The sequence below is a fragment of the Coffea arabica genome, chromosome 5e (assembly GCF_036785885.1).
Source record: "Coffea arabica cultivar ET-39 chromosome 5e, Coffea Arabica ET-39 HiFi, whole genome shotgun sequence".
Lineage (NCBI taxonomy): Eukaryota > Viridiplantae > Streptophyta > Magnoliopsida > Gentianales > Rubiaceae > Coffea > Coffea arabica.
In genome coordinates this window covers 8,411,163-8,428,075 of record NC_092318.1, presented here as the reverse complement: position 1 = coordinate 8,428,075, position 16,913 = coordinate 8,411,163, and the positions used below count along the sequence as shown (strand labels likewise).

At 35.5% G+C, this 16,913-nt stretch overlaps 1 pseudogene; it reads right to left on the bottom strand.

Moving 5' to 3' along the window:
• Positions 1–99: 99 nt before the first annotated feature.
• LOC113743240 (GEM-like protein 5) lies at positions 100–2,314 on the bottom strand (annotated as a pseudogene).
• Between the last annotated feature and the right edge of the window lie 14,599 nt (positions 2,315–16,913).

Sequence of the window (16,913 nt, the reverse complement as noted above, 5' to 3'; positions counted from 1 at the left end):
AATTGTCCAAAAAGAAAAGAAGAAGATTTTCATGTATTGCATGTGGCATTTGCCCTCGTTGGGCCCTGAAATAGAACAAAAGTTTCTTCTAGCACAGTCTAAACAAACAAAACTCATACTATATAAATTGCTCTGTAATTAGGATACAATGATACAATCCTAATAGCATTAAACAAAATAAGCGAAAGGGATAAATGCAAACAACAATATAACCAAGCATATGAGGTAAGGATGCATCAAAAGTAATGTACAACACACTGGCTAGCTTGTGATAGGTATTGAAGCATTTTGATGAGCTCTGAAATCAGAAATGTTGTCTAAGAGATGAAGTGATGCTATCTCAAACTGCACAAATCCCATGAACCAGAACTCGTGTCAATCAATTGTCACAATCTGGATGTATTTTTCCGGTGGACCTTCTTTCATAACAACAGGATTTACATTCGCAATGTTTGCCAAAGGTATCATAACCTGTCACATGGATCTGTATGTCAGAGAACTGACAGTTTTTAACGGGTTTTAGCAAATTTTTGTAACTTGAAGGCAATGAGATTTCATCATCATCAGAAGTTCCATAGAAGAGTCATCAACATATTTATTTCTCCAATCTTGTTTGCATCACAATAACTAGCTACTGGATTCTGTACAATGATGTTAATGACATTTCGACTTGTATAACCAGAAATTGGTCACATAGAAAGTCTGCCAAGCTCAAATCAGCCTAATCAAATGTGACACAGTTCTGAATGGTTGAATTACCTAACCTAACAAGAATTGGTAAAAGATCAAGAATAAATACTTTGAAGATACTTTGAAGATAGTTTTGGTCATCTAAATCGTTATCTCTAGAATTATCCTGCCCAACTCATAAAAGATCAAGAATAAATACTTCGAAGATAGTTTTGGTCATCAAAATCATCATCTCTAGAATTATCCTGCCCTGACTCGTATTGATCCTATCAAAGAGGCAAAGAACAAGAATAAACCCCAATTTATAAATTCAAGAACCAGCAAAACCTGAAACAAGCTAGTCAAACACAAAATCCAAACATTGCCCAGCATCAGAAAGTGAAAATTTTTGGGTACACAGTAAAGTTTCTGATAAACTTGGAACCTAGCTTATACTTAACCTAATCAGATCCTACCAATTAACCACAAAACAGAGTAGAGATTTACCAATTTAACAAAAAAACAGAGGAGACTCGTCACTGTTTATGACTTAAAAGCAGTATCTACCATCAGGAGTTTGTCTTTTTACCATGTAATAGTTTCAAGTTTCTTGTCCAGAAGGAGCTCTAAAGGACAAGGGACTATCACTGCAGAAGGCCACTTGAAGCGTTGACAGTTCCAGCAACAGGACCTGTTGAGGTTGAAAGGTAACAAGCAAAAGTCTTCTTCAAGCTTTCAATTCAATGCGTAGCAAAAATCTGCTTGTAAAGAGACTCAAATCCCCCTTCAGTCAATGCTTTTGTGGTCAAATTAAGTTTCTTCACGCAGTTCTTGAGACAAATGGTCCAGTTTTCACTGCAATTACACAAAGTTAAATCGTCTTTCCTTTCTACAGAAACCAATCCAAATATAACAATCTCACATGTTCCCTGCGTTTTACATACATGGAAACACACTCAACCAAAAAACAGAAAACTCTGCAGCAAAAAGTATCATCTTGTCTTAACATCGATCGTCAATTCAAGTTTTGGCATATAAAATAGTTGTCTTTATTCTAAATATGATCAGCCAAGCAATTCTAAAGTCAACATTACTAGCATGAAATGTCTAAGGTAAAGAAATCAATTCAAGAAACAGAAATTTGTATTGTAAACAAATCACATTTTCCGAAAAAAAAAATTTGTAATGGAACATCCATAAACACGTCTTCTAACCACTTTTTTATTTTTCTAAATCAAATCTTCATCGCACAAACATGATACACCATGTCCCAAGAGCTGCCAATATATTATTTCTTTGTTTATGTGCTTCTATGAACCATCTAAAAGGAACTCTTCAATTTCAACTCCGGGAAAAAAATCCCATCATCCATATTCTCAATACCAATCAAGAAAGCCAATTCTAGATATCCATAGTAATCAATTAGGCACAAACAGAAATAAAGAAATGCCATATTGGATAATCAACTCACAATTGTACCAGATGTTCTTTGCTACAAGGTCCAGAAATTCCATAACAAACGCCCCTCCTTAGAGGTCGACGTCCTCGACGGCCTGGTAATTTTGGGACTCCCCCTTCATCGAGGCAGAGCCTTTGCGAGATTCGAACCTGGGACGTTGGGTTCGTTGCCTGGCTCTGATACCATTGTTACGAAAAGATTAACCTATTCATACAAGGTCCAGAAATTCCATAACACAGTCTCCGCTCTATAGCTCCAAGAATTGAAGATATGAACCACAGATTCCAAAGGGTTATCGCTAGGCTTTCCAACAGGTGAATAAACAACATAAGGGTGCTGCTGATTGAACCGCTGCTGCTGATCTTCAGCTCTCCATGAGGCTGCCCTTTGATTATCTGGATGAGTTGTTGGAGCTGCAGGCTGACCCATGATGCGAGTGCCCCACTTGGCCTGATCCTCATCAATTGGCGGAGTAGCCGCCGAAGCCGCCCTGGAAGGTGGCGTAGGCTGTGGAGGAGGATGGTTGTTGCCGGATGAGCCTGCCATGGCAAGTGTTCAAAAGATTCTGTCCTTCAGTTAAAACTTGGAAATTGGGGACTTTATTCTAAAGTGGTTTAGGTAATTGGAAGGGGAAAATTGGATATATTCTTGATTCTACGAGGATTAAAAAAATTGGGTCAAATCGATTATCATTTTACATGTATTCTTTACTTTTGGATTTGAAAAATTGAAGTGGATAATTTGGGTAAAAATTGTTATAAAAATTGTTTGGGTTAATTTGCTGTTTGATCAAATTACCATACCCCATAGTTTGACGAAATTACAGTCAAACGTCATGAATAACAAAACGTTTATCAAATGGCGTCCATGTTAACTGTCATCAGAAATAGGAAGAAAAAAAAAAGAATCCATGTTATAGCACTTTTCTTTCAATTATTTCCTTTCCTTTACTTTTATAAATACAATCCATGTTTTATATAATACTTACCACAGCTTAAAGCATCTTCTGAAAAATGGTCACAACGACATAGAGTTTTCTCTTATGAATTAACCACAAAAATCTCATCCTTAATGCTTAAAAAAAAAAAAAAAAAAAAAAAAGAGATCACCCAGTGATCCATAACAATTGTACCATTTCATTTGATCTTATAATAACCAAAGCTTGATGACATTATACATAAATGTCAACATATTAGATATTTTTACAAGGAATGTTCATATTTCGGTAAATTCTGATTGTTACAGAAAGAAAAATTAAAAATTCATCTAAGATAGGACAAAAAAAATCTGAATCCATTTATAGATTAGGACATGTACACACGAAAAACATTTGAAAGATGGTTGAATAAATAATTAGCAGAATAAGGGAAGGAAAATTATTCAGACTCTGTAAAAGTATAAAAAATTTATTTCTTTCAGTGTAAGGCGTTTTTGTTAATTAGAGGAGTTTTATAAATTTAAGAATTTTGAACTTTTTAAAATTTTTTTTGTATAGATCGATGACTTGAATATGAGAAACAGGGACAATGTCTAAAACTATGTTTATAAACTCGTCTGAGGTGTTTACAAAACATAAATTTAACTTTCTTTATTACAAATTATTTTTGGATGAATTTAGAATTTTATAAATTGTTTAGAATTTTTGTAATATTCTAACTTTTTGTCCAGATCAATAAATTGAAAAAAAAAAAAAGAGAAAGATAAATTATTAACAATATATTTAGAAACCTGTTTGAGGTATTTTTAATGTGCCAAATGTTTTTTCTAATTATAACAATGTTTTCTTTTACATTCTTGTCCGGGCCGGTGACTTCGAAAACTACAAAAGGTCTTTCAATCTCATTCATATGTTGTAATTCTTAAGGATTTAACTTGGCATTTTATGAAAACTAAAAGTCCATAAGCAAATGGTAATTTTGAAATAGAAATATTTTATCTCTCCTAAAATGAGTTTTAAAATCATTTTTTTGGAATGAGTTGATAAAGTTGCTGAAAGTTGAAAATAAGAGAGGTAGCTGAGGTTTCTCGAAGTCATAGGTATCGAGTGATATTATTGCAAACTTGAGGAGAGGTTTCTAAAATTAACCCTAAAGCTTGTATCAGCAAAATATATGTACGAAAGCTGTACCTTTTTATAAATTGAGTCGATTACGTTGACTTCCCTTGAAAATTCGGCCAAATTATATTTCCTCTCCTGAGATTTGTCCAAATGACGTGGGAACCCTATTGTTTGTTTAATTTAGTCCAAAATAATTTAAATAGCCAAACTTTTAATAAATAAGCAATTTGACTAGCCAATTGCATCCCAACAAAATTTTTGACGAGATCATTAGTTATTTATTTATTTCCCCAACCATTTTTTAAGCTCCTTGTAGGTCACGTATGTCGCGCCCCACTTTTTGAATGAATGATGTGTGTGTGTGCGTGTGAGTAGTGTGGTGTGAGATGGGAGTGTGAACGTGTGCAAAATGAAAATAAAGGCCATGGGACTTGATAATGCGACGGTTTGGCCATATAAAGTTCAAAAAGGGTTTTTTGTATAAAAAATGGAGTCGCCACTTGGTAAAGAGTTAGGGTGTACCAAGTCACCCAAAAATGATTTTTGTTTTTGAATAAAAAAGTAAATAAACCCTTTTTGAGAACTTTTGGGTCTACGTAACCAAAAGAGGGATCGGGGGTCACATTTGACGAAGGGGAAGGCAAGGATAAAAATCCAAGGCACCCCTTCGACCTATCCAAGGCTAGTTGCGTGACTTGAACCAATTTTTCCTAATTTTTCTACCCAAGGTATGTATCGCGTATTGGATATGTCTATATGAATGCAAAAACCTAGACCTAGGGGGACATGGGGGAAATTTCTCTTCAAAGGTTGAGTGGTGCCAATCACATTAATTGTGAAGCCCAATAATGATCCTTTTGGAGAGGTCACACCTAAACCTAAATGACGTGAAAAATGAGTGGAATGCATGCCATGTGAAAGTGTGAGTTTGTATGAAGTGAGAAAAATGATAAAAGTAATAAGATAAGAGTGAAGGTGTGCAAATGTAGATGAAAGTACTCGTGTGCGAGTGAAGATAAAAATGTTCGTGTGCGAGTGAAGATAAAAAGGGTTCGTCTGCAAGTGGAGACAAAAAAGTGTTCATGTGCAAGTGAAGGTGATAAAAAGGTGCATGTGTGCAAATGAGACAAAAGTGAAAGTGTAATGATAGAGTGGATTGAGAATGCATGAGCCTAGGGAATTCATGCATATTGGGTACGGGGAGACCTAAATCGTGACTTGATTTTCCCTTTGATTAGAAGGCGAAACTAGCGTGCTAAGGCTATCGAGTAGCCACACTCGCTCGTTTCCCTTATCGGAAGGGGACACTCAAGCAAAATGAACCCTATAGCTAGTATGGGATGCAAAACCTAAAATGAGGGAAAGGGGGGGGGGGTCGAGGATCATGCCAAATGATAAAACTAAGGAAAATGCGTGATATGTAGTGAACAGGCAAATAATGCATTAATGAAGAAAAACAAAGGAAAAATCCTATTGGGTCTAGCGTTGGACTAGCCCTTTCTATGAATTCCTAATGAAATAATGAGCCACAACTAGCGTTAGGCTAGTGTGGTGACGTACATTCATCCATTCCATTCATTCATGGTTATGAAAGCAAGTAGACATGCCAAAACGCTCGTAAACACGTAGCACGTAGCACTTAGCATGCTCGACTAGATGCAAGAGCCTACTAAAGCAATTTAACATGTAACAACAAAAGCAAGCAACCAAGGGGAAGGGGAAATGGACCAGATGCTCTACGAGCACTATCTATTACAAGCCAAGAGGTGTACACATACCCCATAAAAGCATAAAGGGGAAGGGAAAATGGACCAAATGCTCTTCGAGCCCTATCTATTACAAGCCAAGAGGTGTACACATACCCCATAAAAACATAAAGGGGAAGGGAAAATGGACCAAATGCTCTTCGAGCCCTATCTATTACAAGCCAAGAGGTGTACACATACCCCATAAAACTTAAATAAAAGTAAAAGCAAGTAAATGCATGCAAGGAGGCAAGGAAAGCGAAGTAGACAGGCATATTCACATAACACATAAGAGCACATAGGAGAAACGAAAAGAGATAAAAAGAAATTGTACCTCCCCCGTGTGTAATGCTAGTAAGGTGAACGAGACTCAACTTGGGCTATGGTCACTAAAGAAGAAGCTAATTTGGGCTAAAACCATTCAAAGGAAAGGATTAATGCACCAATATAATGATAAAATACAAACATGACAATTGGAATCCATCAAGCATCGAATCCGTCCTCACTTTGCAACTTAGAAATGATCAAATAAAAAACAAATTAGACCAATCGATCATCTAAACCATCTCAACATGAATATTAACAACCCCTCAAGTCCAATTAATTATTATAGAATTTCAAGGGCCCAAGATCAAATACGGGTCAATGAGTGGTTTCACTTGCATTTTGGGATCCAAAAGCAACCATTAATCAATCAAACCGAAATCAATTAAAACGTTTTAAAAACCTTAAAGGTCCCAGAGCAAGAAAAAGGTCAAGCAACAAATTGATTTAGGAAAATTAAAGAGAAAAGGCAAACATAAGCTCATGTAGACATAAGGTTCACAAAATCATGCATTAAGTGCCACTTAAACAAATGAAAACAAACAAGCAATCGAGTTGAAAAATTGAGGCTACCAAGGACTCAAATGCGAACATTAACCAAACACTCAAGCTTATCAAACACTTCTAGGCACTTCGAAATCCAAAGGCAAAGATAAAGTCAAGTAATGGCTTGAAATCCAACTATTCTAAGATCTATTTGCAAAAATTAGAACTTAGTTGAGTCTTTGTAATATTGCTGCCAAATTTCAGGGACCCAATTGATTGATTTTCAAAGCTTACGGGCCTTAGAAGGATTAGATAGAAGCCAAGGGGTTGGAGTGCAATTTTTTAAAAGCATTTACATGCATGCTACGTAGAAGCTTAAAATTCTGCAACTAAAAAACAAAGGCTGCTTCCTTGTATGCACAAAGCTTCGGCAATGTCTAGCAACAACTACACCCAATTCATCATACAAACAAGTTCACCAAAACAGAAATTATTAACCCAAATCAAACATGACATTTTGTTTGCAAGAATAAGATGGCAAATCCAAGTTGATGACCGCCCAAAATAAAGAAAAACAGCAAGACAGCATGCCGCAAGAATTTCTGCAAAACCAGGAAGCTTTCGGCAACCCATAATGAATCAGAATTTTTAACCAAGCATCAAAGGCTTTAGAGTAAACAACAGCTAGCCAAACCGCAAGCCCAAACAAGGAAACAAAAAACTCAAGAAAGCTTATCACGCAAATCTGGAAAATCAGAAACCTTGCTGCAATTTTTAGCCATGACTTGTCCAGAATTTTCAGTCTATCATGCAAACGGAAATGGAGTCATGAAGCTCGTGGGTTTATCCATCGAACCCCCCCCCTTTTACAGTCAGATCAAATCAAGAGAAACACATAAGCTTCAGTGGTTCTAAGCTAACCCAATCCAGATTCACGCACAAAAGGAAACCAGAGGCACGATCATGAACTTCTGGTAATACCCAGGCTGATGATGCGAACTACCCTTCACATATTTAAACCACAAAGCACAGAACTTTATTTAGTCAAACATACAACAAACGCAATCCCAGGCTTATACTTCATCTTTAAAGAACAGAACAACGCAAAACCTTGTCTGACTTCAACTTTAGTAAACCAGATTTTTAAAACAAACCCACGAGACAATCCATAGCAAAAATGCAGTCAGGGTGGACGTACGAAACTGGCTTTGCGACCCAAACTTTAAAACGAACAGAGAAGAGATTGAAGATTACCTATTTCGCTGCTCCAGGAGTTAAATCACCGTGGGTAGTCCCGGATTGGCCGAACCCGAACTGCGAACTTTGACAAAGGGCCGTGGAGCTTCGAGCTTTGGGCTTCATCTCTTTACGGTTTCCTTCGATGGGTTTCTCTTCCTCCACTCTTCTGGTTCTTTCTCAGCCGCCAACCACCTGATGCTATTCTCCAGCTCTTGCTCTCGGTCCTCTCACTCGATCTCTCCTTTTCTGTTTTCTTCTTTTCCAGATTTCCCCCGTCACTCCATTTTCCTTTCTTGTTTCTTTCACTGCCGCCGCTTCCTCCCCAAAACCTTCGTAACCCTTTTCTTGTTTTCTGCTCTCCGCCGCCCACTTAAACCCTCCTTCAAAGCTCTAGCCTTTTGCACAGCCCTCTGTTTCCTCCCTTTCTCTCTCAGACCTCAGCCCGTAGGTTTCTTTTCTTGAGCCCCCCATTCCCCAAATTTTCTTTCGGCTCTTTTCTTTTGCCTTTTCTGTTTTCTGTCTTTCCCCCAGATTATCTCTTTGCGGCTACCTCCTCTCTTTCTATTTATATGGGAATCCCTAGCCCTCAAACAACTCAGCCCTCTTTCCATATTTGCAGCCAAAGGAGCCGTCTCAATCTTTCCTTGCAAGCTGCACCAAAACGCAGCTTGCCGCGTTTCCTTCTTTTTTTTTATTTTTTTATTTTTAACTTTCAACTTAATAAATACAGAAATGATAAAATATAAATTGACAAAAATCAGGTAATAATAATAATAATAATAATGAAAATAATTTAAAAACTAAACAACTAAAAACAACAAAAATGGCCATTTTTCCATCTTTTTTGTTTCATTTTTCATTTTTCATCATTTTTCATTTTTTCTTTCAAGAAAGCATTAAATTTAAATTACAAACGACTAAATCATATTTTTTTTTTGAATGCTTTTCTTTTTTCTTTTTTTTCTTTTTCAACAAATTCTATGATAAAACTTAAAAATAAAAATAAAACTGGAAACTAAAAACTAAAAATGAACACAACAAATAAAAAACTAAAAATGAAATTTCACCAAAAATTTGGTGTCTACAACGTATAACGTAACAAAAACTCTAGCCAAATGGCAATAATAAACAATAGTGCTTTGATCATTATTATAGTTTCTATAGACACCACTATTGCATTTTTTAAATTAAAAAGGGATGATTTTAGAAACCTCTCCTAAGATTTTGACACTTTTATTGACCTCCCCTGAGTTTTAAAAATTACACTGACCTTCTCTATTAGATTTTTTGGACCCTCTACCTATATCATCAAGGTTAAAATTACTTATGTGTCCAAAGATATTGGGTTTATTACTAACATTTATTTGAAAAAAAATTATCCCATGAATTAATCAAAAGATATAACCATGTTTAAGAGGAATAATTATTTTTTGACATGTAATTACAACAATAACTAAAATTACCGTCACTCTTCCAAATTTTTTTATGTGTAATTAACAATAATAATTGCAATTGCCTCACAAAATTGCCATCTGCTCTCCTGCTGCTAACTTTTTCTCTCACTCAATTGTCATCTCTTCTTTTGTTGCTAACTTCTTCTTCACTTCCATCATAACATTTGAAGTACTTGTTGTCGCGCCCCATTTTTGAAAATAAAAATAATAGTGTTAGAAAAATGAGTTTTTGATTTTAAAAAATAAAGAAAAAAGGCCTAAAATGGGATTTAGAGAATGCGACGGTTTGGACCCAAAATATTAATCTAAAAAGGGTTTTTAGAAAAGAAGAGTCGTCATTTGGTATGAAGTTTAGGTGTGCCAAGTCATTCAAAATATATATTTTTAATGGAGTTTAGGGTTTTAGACGACTCCAGATCTTTGAAAACGAGAGAAAAGGGTTCAGGAGTCATAGTTGAAGAACGGAAAGACAAAGATTTGATCTAAGACACCTTTTCAACCTAACTAAGACTATTTGTGAGATTTAGTAGAAAATTTTTCTAATATAACTTATAAAATTTATCATATTTGGATGCTTCTATATGGGTGTAAACCTAGACTTAGGGGTATCGAGAGGGATGAGATGTCTTTTAAAAGTTTAATTGGTGTAAATCACATTAATTGTGAAATCCAAAAATGATTTTTTAAAGAGATCACGAATATGCAACAGATGAAACTCAGAAAAAGAAAAATAAATAAATATATATGACCTAAAAGTGGGGAATGCAATATAACGGGTACAGGAGACTAAGATTTGTGACACAATTTTCTTCTTATAGAGAGGTAATAGCATGCTAAGGTTAAAAAGTCATACTTACCCATTTTCCATATTCAAAGGGTGACTCTTCTAACCTAAACAAGCAAATGAACTAAATGATCTAGATGAAATGTAAGTCTAAATGGTATGATTCATGCATATAAGAATAAGGGGAATAATACAAGAGGATATTCCATGCAAATGAAAATAACCTAAAAATGGAAAAAATGAATGAAATGCAATAAGTGTCATACAAAGTATGAATCTAGTACACGAATGGCCTAAAGGATCTAGCATTGGAGTAACTCATTTTTACAAGTTTTCACTAATGTTAGACTAGTGAAAAATCAGGAGAAAAGTCACAGCTAGCATTGGACTAGTGTAATGAAGCCATACACTCATTATAAATAAATAAATAAATCATATAAAGCATAATGCAAATAAACACATAAATCATATAGAGCACATAACACAAAAGTATAATATTTAGATGTAAAAAAAACCCTAAGCAGGCGAAGAAACACGTAAGCATCCAAGCACACAAGCATGCAAGCAAATAAGACCTAATTATTACATTTGAGAGCACTAACAACAATCTAAGAGGGGACCTTTGGAAATAATAAACCTATCTATTAAATTTATCTATCTAAATATATTTTCTTGGGTAAAAGGGGAAAACCTATCCATTACAATTTGGCATTAAAATGCCTTCCAAAAAAATAACAAAATTAAATAAATGAAGCTTAAAATAAATAAAATGAGTAAATAAAAGAAAAAGTATTTAAAACATGCAATCACACATAAAACGCATAGGAGCACATAAAAAAAAGAGATTAAAAAAATAATAGAGGATACCTCCTTTGAAGTAATGGCTAAATGAGGTAGAGTTTGCCTTATTTATATTCTAAAATCAACAAAAAGGTCAAGGAACCAATTTAATTGATAACACTTTGAAAAAGATGTAAACACATAGCAAATTCACTTTATTATTTTAAAGAAGTATGAATGAACATAAAAATTCCTAAAATTTATAAATTAAATGCATTTAAATGAAGCATGATTAACAATTAAAGAAGATAAACAATTCTCATTAAAAAATAATAAAGATCAGGGAACTAATTACAAAAAATTGAGAAGTTTTTGGGTCAAATTACAATTCTCAAAAAATTAAGGGTCAAAAGTGCATAAAAATAAAGTTTTGGGACCAAAATACAATGAAATTAAGGAACTAAGTGAAATAAATCTAAAATTTTAGGGTCACAATAAAATAATTCAAAAGATTAGGAGCCAAATTACAAAATTTGTTTAAATTTCATAAAAAATGTTGGGCTATCTTAGGGTAATTGGGCTACACCACCTTGGTCCGCAAAAATTAAACTAGATCGTATCATTCCAACCCAACTTATTTTACCAGACTCAAACTTAGCAAAATATTGGGCTTGAATTCTGCAGCCCAACCATAAACCCAAACAAAAAATAAACAAACAGCCCATTTCTTAGCCTACAAGCATAAATAATATTAGGGAAAATCGTCTAAAACGTCTCTCACATTTTGTAAAATGACTTTTTTCGTCCCTCACTTTTAAAAGTGTAATTTTATATCCCTTACATATTCACATCGGTCAAATTTAGTCCATAACTAGGTTTCCGATCATTTTTTGGCCGGAATCCATCACGTGCAAGGCACGTGATCATTTTTTAAGGGTAAATTTGTCAAATTATATTTTATATAATCTAATCTATAGTCCTCCACATTTTATAAAACAAATTTTTTCGTCCCTCATATTTTATAAAATGATTTTTTCATCCCTCACATTTCACAAAATGAATTTCTCCATCCCTCACATTTCAAAAAATGAATATTTCCATCCCTCACTAATTATGTGTGTGAGGGAAACCCTAAAAAAAAAAGTGTGTAAATACATTTTGTTTAAACACATGTATATGTCTATTTGATTTTGCTTAATAATACGAATAGCATAAATATATGTATGTGTCTATTTGATTTCACTTAACAATACGAATACCATATATTATACGTGATCATTTGATTTCGTCTGGTATTAGCTAGTAAAAAATCTTGCATTCATTGTCAAGTTGGCTAATAAAGCTATTTTTGGTCAAAATACAATAAGAATATGCAAATTAAGGTTCTATTGGTAAATATTAGTCATAATTGTCGCGCCCCACTTTTTGATTCGAGTTGAATTGTGTGGTGTGTGGTGTGCAATGTGTGAACGTGTGTAAAATGAAAAGTAAAAGGCCATGGGACTTAGAATGCGACGATTTGGCCAAGTGAAGTTCAAAAGGGTTTTTTGTATCAAAAATGGAGTCGCCACTTGGTATAGAGTTAGGGTGTACCAAGTCACCCAAAAATGATTTTTTGTTTTTGAATAAAAAAGTAAATAAACCTTTTTAAGAACTTTTGGGTCTACGTAACCAAAAGAGGGATCGGGGGTCACATTTGACGAAGGGGAAGGCAAGGATAAAAATCCAAGGCACCCCTTCGACCTAGCCAAGGCTAGTTGCGTGACTTGAACCAATTTTTCCTAATTTTTCTACCCAAGGTATGTATCGCGTATTGGATATGTCTATATGAATGCAAAAACCTAGACCTAGGGGGATTGGGGGAAATTTCTCTTCAAAGGTTGAGTGGTGCCAATCACATTAATTGTGAAGCCCAATAATGATCCTTTTGGAGAGGTCACACCTAAACCTAAATGACGTGAAAAATGAGTGGAATGCATGCCATGCGAAAATGTGAGTTTGTATGAAGTGAGAAAAATGATAAAAGTAATAAGATAAGAGTGAAGGTGTGCAAATGTAGATGAAAGTACTCGTGTGCGAGTGAAGATAAAAATGTTCGTGTGCGAGTGAAGATAAAAGGGTTCGTCTGCAAGTGGAGACAAAAAAGTGTTCATGTGCAAGTGAAGGTGATAAAAAGGTGCATGTGTGCAAATGAGACAAAAGTGAAAGTGTAATGATAGAGTGGATTGAGAATGCATGAGCCTAGGGAATTCATGCATATTGGGTACGGGGAGACCTAAATCGTGATTTGATTTTCCCTTTGATTAGAAGGCGAAACTAGCGTGCTAAGGCTATCGAGTAGCCACACTCGCTCGTTTCCCTTATCGGAAGGGGACACTCAAGCAAAATGAACCCTATAGCTAGTATGGGATGCAAAACCTAAAATGAGGGGAAAAGGGGGTCGAGGATCATGCCAAATGATAAAACTAAGGAAAAATGCATGATATGTAGTGAACAGGCAAATGATGTGCTAACGAGGGGAAATCCCTAAGGGTCTAGCGTTGGACTAGCCCATTTTATGAATTCCGACTAGCGCTGGACTAGCGGAAACGTACATTCATCCATTCCACTCATTCATGGCTATGAAAGCAAGTAGACATGCCAAAACACTCGTAAACACATAGCACATAGCACTTAGCATGCTCGACTAGATGCAAGAGCCTAATAAAGCAATTAAACATGTAGCAACAAAAACAAGCAACCAAGGGGAAGGGGAAATGGACCAGGTGCTCTCCGAGTGCTATCTATTACAAGCCAAGAGGTGTACACATACCCCATAAAAGCATAAAAGGGAAAGGGTGAATGGACCAGATGCTCTCCGAGCACTATCTATTACAAGCCAAGAGGTGTACACATACCCCATAAAAACTTAAATAACAGTAAAAAGCAAGTAAATGCATGCAAGGAGGTAAGGAAAGCGAAGTAGACAGGCATATTCACACAACACGTAGGAGCACGTAAGGTCAAATGTAGTGCAAATGAGGGATAGAGTGTACCTCCCTTGAATTGACGCCCCAATGAAGTGAAATTATTCAATTACCCTCCAAAATAATAAAAAGGTCAAGGCACCACTTTATTTAAGAAAAATTAAAAGAAATGGGCAAAACAAGGCTCACTTAGTCATAAAGTCCCTAAAGTCATAACTTAAGTCCAATTTAAGCTAAGCATGGTAGTTAATTGAAGCAAACAAGCAATGAAGTTGCACAAATTAAAATTATCAAGGACCAATTTGATGAAATTATTCAATTGATTGGGCCATAGCAGGAGAAGGGGAGACTTGGGGGGTGAGGATGCAATTTTCTGGAATTAGTACATGCATGCATGCAAACGTACGAAAGCATTCTCTGCATCAAACAAACCAAGTGATTATCATGCCAATTCATTCAACAGCTTCCATGATTTCTCAACAAGATTCGGCAAGCAAGATCCATTCAAAGCTTTCAACCAACTTCAATTAACAAACATGGCTAAACACCTCTGAAAAATATAATTCATGGCAGCACTTCATGCTAATGACAACTAGAAACAGTGGCTGCAACAACAAAATAGAATCTGCTGCGTTTTCACTGTCCTCAGGTTTCTGCAAAGTTTTCGGTCAACAATCTTGCTGCAATGTTCCCTCTTGTTTGTGCATCCGCAAATCATGAGACATTTAGACGAAAACATGCAATTCTATCCTTAATTAGTTACACCAGATTCAGCTAACAAGATGACCAAAAAAAAAAACTAGCTTGTATGGGCTGTTATGGGAAGAAAAGAAAGCAGCAAATGATGAAGACGAAATGCAGCAAAAGAAAGGACGACACTTGCGGCTTCCTGTTGCAACCCTGCGGCTCCACTCATACACACAAAAAAAAATGCACTAAGCTCATAGGTTTATCAACCCCAAACCAGTAAATATCTCAAGCGTTTAGTTAGCATAACCTGAACAAAGTTTTTGATTTTTGCACGCAAGCAAACAAATGCCAAAGACCTCTTTACTTCTGCAATTGCTGCTGCTACTTCCGCAGCTTACAGCAACTCAGAAAAATAATAAAATGCAGATGCAAACATTCAGCAAAATTGTTCAGCCAAAGAAACCCAGCACTAGTCAAATATCCTCAAACATGGATCTACTCTCTTTTATACAAAATCATGCTGGACAGAAAGCCAAGGAAAGAAAACTTCGAGCTTTGGGCAATCGAAAAAGAAAATCCACGCTGCTGCAACAAGCCAACGTCAAGCTTGTTGCAGCAAGCTTTCATGCACAAAATCTGCAACCATACGAGGACCCATGCAACCGTGTGACCAAGAGTTTACATCATTAGACATTTAGACACAAAACATCCTAGAAACAGGCGACAAGGTTCATCAAAACCCTTTACTAGCCTTGAGCATGGAATTCACAGAATCAGGGAAAAGAATGCGCATACAGAAAGCTAGGGAAATAAAAATTCTGCAAATTTGTTCGTGCAGATGAAACTTATCCGAGCCTTATGCATTAATTTATTTCCATCAGAGTCATAAGTTCAGCATAGAGGCTAGGAGAGGGACTTGGGATGAACATTCATGATAGACCACATTCGAGTTTCTGTCTCTCAAAACCAGTCCAAGCTAAACAAATCCAAGCATAAAAACAAGCAAAGCCGCAAGCTTTCTGCAATTCCCTTTCGGCCAAGACGTAAAACAGGTAAGAATCCAATACCTGAATGGAGAAAAGGCTCAAGATGATTCGGCCAGAAACCTCAAAACGTCAGCGAAAGAGCGCAGGCGATGACACAAGCCCTTCTTCGTCTTCGCGACTGAAGACCCTTTTGGTTTCGCTCCTCTCCAGCAGCCAACAGCTCCCCTAACAATCTTCTTTTTCCATCCTCAAGCTCACAGCTTTTCACTCAGCCCCCTACCACTCTCAGTCTCTCTGGTTTTGCTCGTTCATCAGCCCTCTCCCCTGTCCTAAAATTTTCTCGCCGTCACTTTTTTGTTTCTCCAAGAAACTCTCTCGGCTCTCTCTGATAATTTTTAGCCGTCGACCTTTCTTCCATCCCCCCCCCTGCGGCTGTCTTGCCTTTTTCTATTTATATCAACTCACAACCCCTAAACCCTGTATTCAATGGTCAGAAAATCATCCCCTTCAACCCATTTTTCTTGGCCATCCGATGAACCAGCCCCTCGTCCTTGGCACGCTGCAAAAACAAAATGCAGCGTGCATGCGCGGCCAAAATCTTTTTTTTTTCTTTTTCTTTTTTTTTTTTTTTAACACAACTTGATAATTACAGAAATGATAAAATAAAACATAAATAATAATAATAACAAGATTACACAAACCGGGTAATAATAATAACAAAACAAAAATAATTTTAAACAAAAAACTTAAACAAAAAAATGGCCATTTTTAATTTTTCAATTTTTCGTTTTTCATCATTTTCTTTTTCTCACAATAACTTAATAAAAATAACTAAAGTGCCCAAAGATTGAATTTAAAGAAATAAACATATTTTTGTGAACAATTTTTCCTCTTTTTTTCTTTTTCTCTTTTTTTCATTTTTCCAATCCAACTAAAGCCTATTTTTTTTGAATTTTTCTTCTTTTCCCTCTTTTTCTTCAATTTTCTCTTTTCTCCTTTTTTATGATTTTTCATTTTCATTTTTCTTTTAAGAAAGCATTGAATTTAAATTACAAACGACTAAATCATATTTTTTTTTGAATGTTTTTTCTTTTTTTCTTTTTTTTTTCAACAAATTCTATGATAAAACTTAAAAATAAAAATAAAACTGGAAACTAAAAACTAAAAATGAACACAACAAATAAAAAACTAAAAATGAAATTACACCAAAAATTTGGTGTCTACAGTTTGCCCCTCTTTGTCTGAGTTTTGGAAAAACTTGAGACAAAGAAG